The sequence below is a fragment of the Octodon degus genome, unplaced genomic scaffold (assembly GCF_000260255.1).
Source record: "Octodon degus isolate 3935 unplaced genomic scaffold, OctDeg1.0 scaffold00113, whole genome shotgun sequence".
Taxonomy (NCBI): Eukaryota; Metazoa; Chordata; class Mammalia; order Rodentia; family Octodontidae; genus Octodon; species Octodon degus.
Window position 1 is genome coordinate 5,660,010 of NW_004524689.1, and position 14,875 is coordinate 5,674,884.

At 40.9% G+C, this 14,875-nt stretch overlaps 1 protein-coding gene and 1 non-coding gene across 6 annotated transcripts in view; both read right to left on the reverse strand.

Annotated features, from left to right (window-relative positions):
- The window catches only part of Rere (arginine-glutamic acid dipeptide repeats), a 451,075-nt gene that overhangs the window by 313,409 nt on the left and 122,791 nt on the right, over window positions 1–14,875 (reverse strand). The gene's annotated exons all lie outside the window — the stretch shown is intronic.
- LOC111812145 lies at window positions 6,940–7,041 on the reverse strand. The gene has a single exon (XR_002817728.1). It is a non-coding gene; the product is annotated as a U6 spliceosomal RNA (small nuclear RNA).

Consider the following 14,875-nt stretch of genomic DNA (forward strand, 5'->3'; position numbering starts at 1 on the left):
GGTTTTGTTTTCATGTATTGGATACAGGGTCTCACTACAAAACTCAGATTCCTAGTGATCCTCCTGTTTCAGCCTCCCAGTGATGGGATTACAGGTGTGCACCACCACATCCAGACTCTGGCTGGCTAAGCAAGCCCAGGGGCAGGACCGGCACAGGTGGTGTCGGGATCGAATAAGTAATTAGCTGTAAGGTTCACTTTCTGCTAATGCTCTTCAGATTACAACTGATAAATTTAGCTACAAATTTCATTTATTAGCTTCTGACTAAATTTTATCGCTGAAAATCAGAATAAATTTCCCATCAATTTTTTAAAATGAGCATTAGAGACATTTAAAAAATTGAAGAAGTTAATTAATTTGAGTAGGTAAAACATGTCAAAGCATAAGATCTGATTTTTATCTTAGAAAAGACAAGATAACAAAAATATAATCAACTGAGGCCATCTAACAGTTAAAAGGGCAAGCTAATTTACTATTTCTGTTTTTCATATTTGGAACAATCTAGATAAATTAATATAATCATTTCAATCTAGGTAAATTAATGTGTAAACTATTTTCAGATAATCCACCAAGTATCTGAAAATGCATTCTTTAACAAGGAATTGGTAGTATCAGCAAATGAAGACAATTCCTAGCACTGTCACTAGACTATACTTTTGTTTCTTTGTATGGTAATGCTACACGATGGGAATGATTTTTTTTTTTAAACAAAAGGCCTCATTTGTTTTATTTATTTGCAGTCTGGAAATTAAATCCAAGGCCTCATGCATGCTAAGCTAAGCAAGTGCCCCACCGCTGAGCCACATTGCAAGCCCTGCTGGGTTTTTTTTGTTCTTGTTGTTTGTTTTTCATGGAAGCCACTGAACTCAAATATTCTCCTGGCTCCTCATTTTAATTTTTCTCTTGTATTTTTTTTTTCTCTTGTATTTTAAAACACAACATCTGGCAACCAAATTCAAACACTCCTAGAAAACTAAGGCTACATTTGGTATCTCAGTTTACAAACTTATGTCTTTATACAATTTTGGTCACAAACTCAACTGGATGAGAACCAAATCTAATTTCCCCACAGAGTCAACATTGAACCAACCTCTGAATTTGATTCTCAATTACAGTGTCTTACCTCTTTAATAGAGGCAAAGAAACATACATTTATATAAGTGCAAAACCAACTTTCTGGGCAGGCCTGATAGTTCAGTGAACTAAAGGGCCTGCTTAGGCAGAACACAGGGGCCCGAATTTGATTATCAGCATGGCATGCTGTCGCTTGCTTTGCTGTGCCGGCCCCAACCCTGGGGTGTGTTGAGATGGCAATTGAGACTGAGCAAGGTGGCATGCGCCTGTAATCCCAGCACTTGGGAAGCTGTAAACAGGAGAATCACTACAATCTATGTAGTGAGACACTGAATACCCTATAGACCCTGCCCTAAGTACAGGAAAGGAAAAAAAACCTTTCTTTTTCACTTTTTTGGAACCGGGTATCGAACTCAGGACCGTACGCTTCCCAGGCAAGCATTTGCACCACTAAACTATGTCCTCGGCATAAAAATAACCTTTTAAGATTCTTTTCTCTAAGGCCAAACCATCCACCCACATCAAGGTTATTCCAAGTCTTATATTAGGTTCCTCTTCCTCCTCCACAAGCAAACATCAATCACATTTGATCCGATCTGTGGGTATCTATCTCACTGGTCCATGTCAGTTTGATATTTCCCTCCCATGGCAACAGGTCCGGAAGGTGTGATGTTCAGGCAGCCCCAGACAAGGAAACCCTCCCAGCAGTTGGTGGATACTGACTCACAGAGTGCTATTTCCCCTCCTGTGCATAGTAAATTTACTCTGATCCTACATCAAAAGTTCCTGCTGAGATTAAGGTTAGAATGTTTTAGTATTACACAAAGAGAGACAGTATTGTCAGACTTGTAAACCAAAGACTGTCTCCATCTTAATCCATCATGGACGGGGATGTAGCTCAGTGGCACAGCACCTGCCCTGCAAGCATGAGGCCAAGAGTTCAATTCCTGGTACCAAAAGAAAAATTAAGTCCAAGTTATCACAGCTCTACCCATAATGATCTTGTACAAATGACTATCACAGACAGGTCCTACTTTAAACCACTTAGATGCATAAGGAAAGTTTTAATACTTCAAAAGTAAAAATTTATTTCATATCAGTTGTTCCCTCCATGCCTATCTACAAAATACCAACCAAGTTTTTCACGGAACAACGACATTATCTTGGCATGGTCAGGTCGCTCCAATTTCCTCTACAATACCAGCACACATAAAACTGGTTGGGAGTGGTGACACCCACCTGTAACCCAGTGCTCGGGAGACTGAGAGGAGGATCACTCCAAGTTCAAGGCCAGCCTGGGCTACAAAGAGAGTTCAGGACCAGCCTGATTTATACAGCAGGACCTTTGCAACCAAGCAAGCAACCAAGCAAGCAAAACAAGATTGTTCTGTTGCCTAGTTCCAAAAAAAGACAAGTATCATTACAAATTCCTTTGATCTTTGTAATCTAGTACTAAATTAAATGTATTTTTCCCATCCAACAGGGCTGCTTACAGTATCCACATACTGGACTGTAAACTATTAACATACATTAATTTATAAGCATAAGATACTTAGTGTTTCATGGGCAAGTAAAACAAATGAAACTTTATAACTTACTGATACATATTAAGCAGACAGTAAACTTACTACCCACTATAAAGAAAGCTACATCAACCCTTCTGAAGCTATGGGGCCTGCTGAGCATTTCTGGAGGAGATATTCAGAAACTCTACATATTAAGTTTGGATTTCAAGAGGGTTAATTTGACCTTAACACAGAGAGGAACTTTTACTTTCCTTTTTTTAAAAAAATTTTATTTGTTTGTTTGGGGGGGGCAGCTCAGCCCACCAGGGGGCGGGACTGGCTGGCATGTGGTGCTGGGGGATTGAACTGCGGTCCCTGAGCTTTACTAAGCTTGTTCTAAGTAGGTGCTTTAGAACACTGAGCCATCTCACCAGCCCCTATACATTTCTTGATTCAGTCTTTTCTACTACACTTAAAAAGGCTTTTTAAATAAAATTATTTAGGGCCAACCAAACAGCTCAGCAGATTAAAGCACCTACAGGCACCAGGGTTTAATCCTCGGGAATGGGGAGCTGGCCCCAACCCCGGCAATTGAGACTGGGCATAGTGGCGTTAATCCCAGCTCTTGGGAGGCTTCAAACGGGCATCTGATCTAGTAGTGAGACCCTGAACACCCTGTAGACTCTTACCTAAAACAATAAAATAAAATAAAACTATTTGCTAAATCCATAGTGAACAAAAAATTTTAAAATAAATTTTCAGCTTCCGCCACAGCAATCATCGAAGAATAACAGCCATGGCCTTCCACTATCCCATGGCCGTGGGCCCCAACAAGGGCCACAAGGTGACTAAGAATGTGCGCAAACTGAGGCACAGCTGTCGTCGCGGACGCCTGACCAAACACACCAAGTTCCTGCAGGACGTGATCCGGGAGGTGTGCGGCTTCGCCCCCTACGAGCGGCCCGCCATGGAGCTGCTCAAGGTCTCCAAGGACAAGCGCGCCCTCAAGTTCATCAAGAAAAGGGTGGGGATGCACATCCGCGCCAAGAGGAAGCGTGAGGAGCCGAGCAACGTGCTGGCCGCCATGAGGAAGGCAGCTGCCAAGAAGGACTGAGCCCCACCGGAATAGAGCTTTACAGGAAAAAAAAAGATTTTTTCTAATTTTCAATAACAAACATAGGGGAGAAGGGGTTGTAGGGAAGATAGGGGAATGGGGAAAAAAGAAACAAGTTATATCAGTGGGTGGTGCCTGGAAAATCTCTGTCTGTATACAAGCAGCTGAGAAGACAGAGTCTGCTGTAAGGTGAGGTAGGACTTGAAGCTGTTTTGGCCTGCTTTCATATTTCCACTTGAACAGGAGGCCCAGCAAGGAAAACAAGAAAGTAAAATCACCAAAGAAACTGGGCAAGTAAATGGACTAGGAAAATAAAGTTTGACTGCGCAGCAGACTTATGGTCACTCTTGAATTTTATAAATCAACAGAGAATCAACACAGAAACTCTCCTGATGAGAAACAAAGGCTGAACTGCCTTTCTCATAACAAGTGTCTCCCATATTTGGAGTAAACCAAATGTATACAAAATGCTAGGGGGAAGCTGCAGTTCCTCTAGATAATACGCTAAAGAAGACTGTACCCCATTTTCACAATATTTATACCTCGAAGGGAGTTATCAGTCACTGAAGGCTTTAATAATCTTAGGCTGGAATTGATTCCCTTATGTCAAACCACTCTAAATAAAAACTAGGTTTGAAGGTTTTAGGCAAATTATTTACTGAAATAGTAAAGCACTACTTTAGCCAGATTCTTAGTCATACAAGTACAAATCTGTATAGACAGGTCATCTGAGAGCATTCATTTAACTGCAAGATACTGCAATATAAAAATCTACTCACAGTATTATGGTGCTTGCCCAACTCTGTAGATGTACTAAAAAATCACTAGTATGTACATTTTGAGAATGAATTTTTATGAGTAGTTTATTTCAAAAAGCTTTTCAAATAAGATTTTAATCTTAAATAATTTATAAGGTATCATGAATTTTTTTTTAAAGTGTCACTGGGATGTGGAGAATAAACAGTATAGTATGCTCTAATGGCTTATAAACTTGGCAGAGATCCTGAATTCTTTCAGAATGAAAGACAGAGTTTGATATTTGGGTTATAAGTTTTTCCCTCTATTAACTGCTTTTAAAAAGAAAAACTAATTTTCCCCCCCTTGGTAGGAGAAAGGTGCTCAGCTTGCTCTCTCTCCCATTTCTATTTTGAAAAGGGGTCTAAGTTACCCCAGCAGAACTCAAAACTTGCGCTCCTCAGCCTCCCACTGTGCACCACCACATCTGGCCCGTTTCTACCTCCTTACATTCCAAGTTACATCTAGTTGAAAAAAGGGCTTCAAATCACCTTGACTAAAATGAACAGCAATCTTCTTTGATATAAAGTTACAAGTAACTCCAAACCAGTATCTCAACCAAAATGAAAGGGTAAAAATATCTTGGGTACTAAATAAGATAGTATCACATTTCTTACGATTATGGTACTTCGAGGAAATTTTACACTTATCTAATCAGCGCAAGGGCCTGAGTTCAATCCCTGGTTCCGCCACAAAAGAATAAAATAAAGAGTACAAGGATGACAACAATAGCTGAGTCTATTCAACATTCACCTGTACCAGGTACAGCTCTAAGAGCTTCTACTGTAGTCTCTCAGTAAGGCCACAAGAGGGAACAACAATTTCCAGAAGAGGATCCTGAGTACACATGGTTTTCGTCGGGTCACACAGGCTACAAAGCCTCTCCTCCTTACCATATTGTACTTCTCTTTTCTTGGGATACAAGGAAATTATACAGCAAAGATGAAACTATGAATGAAGTAGTTCATAAAGTGTATGAACTATCACATTCATTTTATACTTTGTGTTGGGTGTGGCCAAAATTTTACAAGCTAGTAATTAAAAGAAGCAAAGGAAATGTGATCAGTTGCAAGACTCTAAATCTTTAAGTTTAAAACAAACCACATGCTCCGGGAGGTGAGTTTCTCCCAGCACCAAGAGCTGAGCAAAGTTTCTCCTCCAGAGCCTCAGGAAAAGAAAAGTCCAACAAGGCACGCAGCACACTTGCATAACAGCAGTACGTACAAGCATGTCACCAAGGCTCTACACAAGCCATGACCACTGAGCAGTACAATCCAACAAGCCCAATGCAGAACTTAACCACCTCCCTACTAACTCACTGAGACTCAGGGCTTACTTTGTTGTTTTTGTTGTTGTTGTTTTGGTTTTTTGGCGGAACCAGGGATTGAACTCAGGCCTCTGCGCTTGCCAGGCAAGCGCTTATTCTACTGAGCCATCTCCCCGGCCCAAGGCTTACATGAATAGTGGTTCTTAATGATAGGGCCGCAAAGGGGCGGCAGGTGTTTCAACTGCCATTGAGTACTGTGCCTCTGTGCCCCTCAATTGCAGACTCTAGGGGAAAGATCATGGCATACAATACTCACAAGGAATCCTTGATAAAATTAAGACCACACCACACGCCCCACAGTGGGGTCCAGGCCCCTCCCCTGGGCATGGTGGCTCACATGTGTAAACCCAGCACTGGGAAGACTGAAACAGGAAGATCACTATGAGTCTAAAAATCCCTGGCAGGAATTAATGAACCACATAACCATCAGGAGAGCCTATCCAAACCATCTCCATACCACAGTTTTTGGGAACTAATAGAGCACAGTACCTCTGGTGTTAAGTTTCAATGAGTAGCTAGTACATAAAAGTCAAAACATTCTAAATTCACAGTCAGGACATGGTTCTAACCTCCTCTTAGACATACGTAATAGCTACTGCTATTATAATTAGACAAACTATAAACGTCACAGACAAGATATCTTGCTCATTTGTGAATCCCTTGTTCATTCAAACAAATGGTTCTAAAAAAAAAGAAAATAGAGGGTTGTTTTTTTTTTTTTTTTTAATATCTATGTATACCTAGCCAACAAAGACCTTAGTAGCCTTAGTAGCCTTAAAAATTTAAGTTCATGGGGCCGGTGACATAGCTCAGCCGACTAAAGCACCACCATAGGCAAGCTTAGGCAAGCACAGGGACCATGCTTTGATCCCCAGCATCACAGGCCACCATCCCCAGGGCAGGATGAGCAAGCCAGATTCCAAGTATGGTGGTACATGCCTATAATCCCAGTGCTAGGGAGGCTGAAACCAGGTGGATCACCATGAGTCTCAGCTGTGTAGTGAGGCCCTGCAATACATTAAAAAATAAAGTTTAAAAAAAGTACAGTGTCTTCTTTTATACTAGGAAATTTTTTGAAAAATACAGAAAAACTGGAAGAAAATTATACCTACCAGGAATTGATAACAAATTAATAGCAATTTGTACATGAACTATAACCTTGTGCAGGGGCCATGCTAATCTCTGTATCTTTCCAATTTTAGTATATGTGCTGCCAAAGCGAGCACTACATGAACCCTAATCTAACATCACTGCAAGAGAATTATTCTCACTAAAACTATTTGATCAAAACCCAGAAATTCTGCCATCACCTATAATCCCAGCAATTGGGAGGCTGAAGCAAGATCAGAGTCAAGCCAATCTGGACAATTATAGCAAGATTCTATTTCAGAAAGGGAGGTACTGGGGCTGGGGAGATGGCTCAGTAGAATAAGTGCTTGCCTGGCAAACACAAGGGTCTGAGTTCAAACCCTGGTTCCACCAAAAGAAAAATAAAAAAAAAAAAAGGATGTATTTGATGAAGAGGCAAATCAACTTTGGAGGGCCTGCCTCTTAGCTCAGTTCTTTAAGTGGCTGCTCCAACAAAGCAGTCAGGCTCAGGTTGCTGTGGTTTGATGCCCAGAACTCAAGCCAGCCAAACCTGCCCTGAAGGCACTCAAAGCAAAAAAAAAAAAAAAAGTATCTTATTATTTCTTTTAAATGTATAACTATATATTCTCTCATTCTCATCTCAGAATGGAGAATGTGGCACATATAATGCACAAAATGTACGGTTCTCATTTCCTCTAAAGTAAATAGTACAGGGGCTGGAGAGATGGCTCAGTAGTCTAAAGCACCTATTTGGAACAAGCTTGGAAAAGCACAGGGACCGCAGTTCGATCCCCCAGCACCACATGCCAGCCAGCCGCACCCCCTGGTGGGCTGAGCTGGCCACACACACACACACACACACACACACACAATAAATGTTTAAAAAAAATAGTAAAAGTAAATAGTACAGAAAAATCAAAATTGCTAACACATCTGACAAGAAATGAGTAAGTAGTCAGATAAAAATGATTTTAAACAGCTAAAAGGGGCTCAAATCCACAACACCAAATGCTACAAAGACGTGGAGCAAGAAACATTCATTGCTAGTGAAAATGCAAAATGGTGCAGACACTTTGGAAGACAGCATGACAGTTTCTCAGAAAACTAAACAAACTCTTACATGTGACAGAACAATTAAATCCCCTGGTATTTACCTAAAAGAGCTTAAAACTTAAATCTCCACACAAAAACCTGCACATAATGTTTGTAGCAATTCTACTCATAATGAGCCAAATGTGGACGCAACCAAAATGTCCTTCAGTAAGTCAGTGGACACAGTAAACTATAGAACATCCACCCAGCAGTGTCAGCAATAACAAGGAGTGGGCTATTATGTCACAAGGAGACATGAAAGAGTGGAGACAATGGCACATGCCTGTAATTCCAGCTCCTCAGGAGGCTGAGCCATGAGGATCTCAGGTACAAGACTACCCTGGGCAAATGAGGTGTTATTTTAAAAATTTTAAGAAAGAAGGAGGGAGGGAGAGGCTGGGGATGTTCCTCAATGTTACAGCACCAGCCTCCTATGTTTGAGAACCTTAGTTCCAGTATCACAGGAGAAGGAAGAAAGGGGAACATGAAATAATCTTTCATACACAATACTAACAGAAAAAAGACAACCTGAAAAGATTACATCTCCCTGAGTCCAATTACATGACATCTAGAAAAACATAACTATAGAGACATTAAAAACATCAGTGGGGGCTGAGGAGATGGCTCAGTATAATAAGTGCTTGCCTGGCAAGCACAAGGGTCTGAGTTCAATCCCCGGTTCTGACCAAAAAAAAAAAAAAAAAAAAAAAACACTTTGGGCTGGTGAGATGGCTCAGTGGTCTAAAGCATCTACTTAAAACAAGGTTAGCAAAGCACAGGGACCGCGGTTCAATCCCTCAGCACCACATGCCAGCCAGCCCCGCCCCTGGTGGGGCTGAGCCGCCCACACACACACACACACACACACAAATAAATAAATAAATAAAAATTTAAAAAGGGGGGGCCGGGGAGATGGTTCAGTGGAATATGCGCTTCCCTGGCAAGCGCAAGTGCCTGAGTTCAATCCCCGGTTGGGGGGAGGGGGGGGATGGAAAAAAAAAAAACCATCAGTGGTTACCTGTAGCTTGAGGTAAAAAAGAAGACAATAAACAGGTGGAACACAAGATATGTATAAAACATAAAACTTCTATATAATATTATAATGAAGTATACATGTCATCAAATATCTGTCAAAGTCCATGGAACATATAATGCAGAGTGAATCTTAATATAAACTACAGGGCCAGGGAGATGGCTCAGTAGAATAAGTGCTTCCCTGGCAAGCGCAAGGACCTGAGTTCAATCCCTGGTTCTGGAAAAAACTAAAAAGAAAAAGAAAAAGAAAAAAAAATATTACAGATTGTAGTTATAAATCATGTATCTCAACGCTGCTTCAATAATAGTGATAGAGTAGGACACTATGGTAAGGTGCTAATAACCAAGGGCCTGGGGATGAAGAAACATCTAGAAACTATACTTTCTATCTCGCTTTTCCCCTGTGGCTGGGAAAAAAACACGCAACGAAGGAGAGGTTTATTTAGTTCACAGATTATGGAGGTTTCAGTCCATACTTGGCTGGCTCCAAGGCATAACAGGGCAGCAGTTCATGGCAGCAGAAGACAGCAAGACAGCAAGACCCAGAAGGGAAGAGCAGTGGTGGAGCAGCAGAGGATGCAAGCAAGCCTCTCTCCCTTCCTTATACTGCACTCAGGCTATCTGGGGTGTAGCACTCACACCCATAAACCCAGCATTGGATCATGAATTAATCACAAAATCTAGACACCCACTCCAGTGACTACATAAGGCTTTGGGGTACACCTAGATACAAACCATATTTTTTATTCATTTTTTCTGTAAATGCAAAAGTATCCTGAAAATAAAGCCTATCTTAGTAGAATAACTTTTTCAATGTTGTGGTTTGGTTTTGGTCTTCTTGAGACAGGATTTCACTATGCAGTTCAACTCAAGCTGGCCTCAAACTCAACCAATCCTTCGCCTCCAAAGTGCTGAGATTATAGGTATGCACCACCACACCTGACTTAAAGTTTTAATGTATCACATACAAATAAAACACTACCTGTCCAATTTAAAAAAAAAAAATGTTTCTGTAATACTAAACTGTCTGGAGAAACCAAAAAAACATAAAATTTCCTTTAAAAACAAAAAAGTCAGACTGTATAATGATAACATTTTTCAATTCTTTTTGTTCTTTTCCATTCAGGAATCAAAACTACTCCTACCCACAACATACTTACAAATAAATCTTAAGGGCTGGCCAGGTAGCTCAGTGGACTAAAGCGCCTGCTTAGGCAACATGCAGAGGCCAGGGTTTGATCCCCAGTATGCTGTGCCAGCCCCACCCCCCAGGGCGCTGAAAAGGCAAATGAAATTGGACATGGTGGCGCGCACCTGTAATCCCAGCGTTTGGGAGGCTAAAAACAGGAGGATCACTATGAGCCCAAGCTACGTAGTGAGACCCTGTACCAAATGAGAGAGAGAGAGAGAGAGAGAGAGAGAGAGAGAGAGAGAGAGAGAGAGAGAGAAACAGATACCACTCCCCCCATGAACATCTAACATATTGAGAAAGGTGTACATTGCATTTCCCCATGCCTGTTTGATGTACAAATTACACTCTGTAGAAAGAGCACAGCCTATGAAGAGAGAAGTGAACAGATGGGTAGACAAAAAATGAACACTAAGGGAAGAACCCCACTGTATAATTTCCAAAATTATTATCTCTCTCACCAAAAAAACAGTAAGAACTCAAAACTGAAAATCAAAAGAAATGTTTTAAAAAATATATTGCTTAAAAGGTTCCATCTAAATACAAGTTTTTCTATATAAATTCAGTTAAAAAACAAATGCACTTGTTAGATTCAACCCTTCCCCCAACAACAAGCACACACGTGCGTACACACAAAATAAATAAAATTTCTGGATAATATTTCAAAATATCTTCCTACGTGTCTCATTAATTTGTGAAAACTTCATCTTAAGCAAATAGCAATATGTGTAGCAAGAAAAAATAAGGTTTCTATTCTTTAAAACCTACTGAATTTTTGTCACAGGAAAACAGCATCATTAAAGAGAACAGATTTGGGTATTAAAGCTTTTTGTTCTTGCTGGTTGGTAATAACCAAAAACATAGTTGCAAAACATTTGCCAATATTATACCAGCTATATAAAGTGTTAGCCATATGTAACATTTTTAAATGCTTCAAATGACAAACATTCGTGAGTAAAACACTTTCCAATGATAAATCAATAGAAATTTTCCACCTCATTTATGAGAGACTGCCATATAAAAAGAACCTAGTAAATTGCTTCCACTCCTTGCGCAGACCACAAATTGGCCCAAAAAAGAAATCCTGGAGACTATCAAAGGGTGTGACTTCAACTACCATTTTATTCAAAGGCACACAAGTCACTACTGATGCAGTTGAAGACCAGCAGCCATCTGCTACACCACTGTTTCTAAACAGCTATTTTTAAATGCTCAGTAGCTCATCTAATGAGTCTGTTGTAAATATGACTTTGAATACAGCACACACAATTGAGAAGCTCACTCAAGCAATGTTTCAAATGCACAGTACAAGGGCTGGGGAGTTGGCTCAGTGGAATAAGCGCTTCCCTGGCAAGTACAAGGGCCTGAGTTCAATCCCTGGTTTGGGAAAAAAAAAAAAAATCATATGAAGACCTCATACAGCACTTATCTATTCTTACATTTTTATGTATAACCTCTAATTAATACTCTAAAATTAAAATGTTTCCTACTTGCTAATGTGACTTATATTCGTTACTTATCCTAGCCCCCAACCTTCACAACCCAGCATCATGAGTCACCATAAAACCCTCCCCACAGGGCCGGGGAGATGGCTCAGTGGAATAAGTGCTTCCCTGGCAAGCGCAAGGCTGTGAGTTCAATCCCCGGTTCCACCAAAAAAAAAAAAAAAAAAAAAAACCTCCCCACAGAAGGCCATTGCTCCTAACCTCCCGGCCCACTGGCCATGCACTGCCATGACCCTGCAGCCTCTTCCTGCCAACACACTACAGTATTTATTATTCTCACTCTCAGTGTCCAGCACACAGCTTCCACAGCACCTCTCCTCTGCTCTAGTATCTGTAGGAACAGCTAGAAGGAGCAGGAATTCCTAAAGAATTTTCCCTCTTCATTTTTAGGATAGGTTTTTTAATGTTTAAAAGTATCTATTAACTGATTTTTCGACAATGTCAGGTATCTTCACTGAAACCTGATCTGTTTAATTATTTCATCAGTAGAACTTTCAATAATACAACACTGAGACCCAGAAAGCCTCTACCTAGAAACCTACCCTGCAACCACTTGGTTGGCTGGTTTGGTGTGGTTTGAATGGGGAGGCTGGGTGGTGAAAACTGAGTTACTCACCAGTCCTTTCTCTAATTTTCACTCTGAGAAAGAGTCCTGGCTGAGGAGCGCCGGCAGGGCTCCCACAGTCAGCCCTTCCACCCGAGCCTGCAGTCACCCTCCCTGGCTCCCACAGATACTTTATAAACAAGAAGGAAAGCAATTTATGAGCTATGTCCACAGATACTCTTTGTAATACTACTTATACTAACAACAAAAACTCGCCAAAACCAAAATATTCATCAATAAAGGCGTGAATAAAGATATGTTTTCTTTATTAACCCACAGCCCAAATAAAGACCAAAACATGCCATAACAAGAACAGTACGTTTAGAACTTGTAATATCAACATGTGTGGATGCTTCTGGGACGGGGATGAAGCTCTTTTCATTATATACTTGTTTGTAATATTTTAATTTCTTAATCAGAAATCATTACCATAGGTAAATATATTCTTACAACACTATTTTAATGGAAGAACAAAAACAGCTTGGGGGTAGAGTTCTGTATTTGAAATAACCAATTTCTTCCCCTTCCTTCCTAGACAATTTAAAAAGCAAAACTTTTCATTATAGCTCCAATCTCATTATAGAACCTAAAGACCATGGAACAAACCATCCACTCAAGTCCACAGAGCTTCTGCAGGAATATCAGCTGTTCTTGATTGACAAGACTGACAAGAATTGCCTGTTATTTTTTTCTTGTGGCTGGAACAAAATATCCAACACCCAAAATTAAGGAAGGAAAGGTTTATTTAGCTCATAGTTTATGGAGGTTTCAGTCCATATTCAACTGGCTCCAAGGCAGAGTGGCACATGGCAGAGGGCAGCAGTTCATGGAGGTGGAAAACAGTAAGAGCCAAAGGGGAAGAGCAGTGGCAGCAGCACAGGCCAGCCTCTTTCCCTTCCGTATGTTGCCTTCTGGCTATCTGCCACAGGAATAGCACTCACACCCATAATCTCAACATTGGATCATGAATTAATCATAAACTCTAGAAATCCACTCCAGTGACTACATGAGGCTTTGGGGGAACAACTAGACACAAACCATAAGAATTTTGGGGGCTTCTTTAGGGGGGAGGTTTCTTTTAGAGAAAGTGTTTTGCTATGCAGTTCAGGTTGGCCTGAGACTCAAAGTAATCATCCTCCCTCAGCCTATATGCTGGGATTACAGGTGTGCAGCACCACACCTCAGGCAAGCACTCTGGCTAACAGAGGGACAAAGGGCTGGAAGGAAGCCTTTCACAGAAGACACTTTGGGGAGTGCAGGGCATGCTAGGAGTTGAACTTGGGACCTTCACACTGAGCTATATCATCAGCCTTTTGAAAATTTTATTCTAAGAATCTCACAAGTAAATTGTCCAGGCTGAGCTCAAACTTGCAAACCTCCTGCCTGGATCTCCTGAATACCTTAATTTTAGGTGTGCATACCACACCCAGTCAGAAGTTACCTCAAGAAGGAAGACGACAGTCAAGACTCAGAGTTGAACACAGAGGATCAGGATTTGGCTCCAATCCTACCCTTAGCACTCACCAGCTATTAAGCAGCAGTTAAATCAAACACAGTACTGTAAGCCTCAGTCTTTTCACTTTTACCGTACAGTGCTTGAAATCTGCAACGAGTACATAATTCCTGTAGCAGCAGAACAATAATAAAGAAAGGGAATCATCCAGCAGTTAGCACTATTAATGTTGGCTGTATTTTTCCTCATCTTTTTCCTTGGTCTCTGTCAAACAAATGGAGGTGCTTTACTGGGATCATACTGTATGAACACTCTGGCATTCAGTTTCTTCCATATAGTTTTAGTGGTATTTTTGCATCATGACTTTTCTTTCAGTGCAGAGAATGGAATCCAGGACCTGACCCATACTATACAAGAACTCCACTATTGTATCACAAGCCATTGGTTTTTTTTTTAACATTTAGTGTGTGTGTGTGTGTGTGTGTGGCCAGCTCAGCCCACCAGGGGGCGGGGCTGGCTGGCATGTGGTGCTGGGGGATTGAACCGCAGTCCTGTGCTTTGCCAAGCCTGTTCCAAGTAGGTGCTTTAGACCACTGAGCCATCTCTCCAGCCCTCACAAGCCATTATTATACTTCATTTATAATAATGATTTTTGGGCCGGGGAGATGGCTCAGTGGAATAAGCGCTTCCCTGGCAAGTGCAAGGGCCTGAGTTCAATCCCCGGTTCCACCAAAAAAAGTATAGATAGGCCATAATTCAAATATCCACTTTCTCTTACTGGGTGTTTAAACTGACATATCACTATCTTTATTTAATGTTTCTGATTCATGTTGGGTTTCTTTTCATTTCCAGGAAGTCTTTTCTTCCTTCTCTATTTAGCATAGGAGCCAAAGGTTAACAGTGATTATGGTTAATAAATCCTTCCAAGCAGGCATGGCACATGCCTATAATCCCTGTACTTGACAGGCTGAAGCAGAAGGATCACTACATGTTCAAGACCAGCCAAAAATGGGGGAAAGATCAGCCGGAGAGATGGCTTAGTGGAATAAGCACTTGCCTGGCAAGCGCAAGCACCTAAATTCAATCCCTGGTT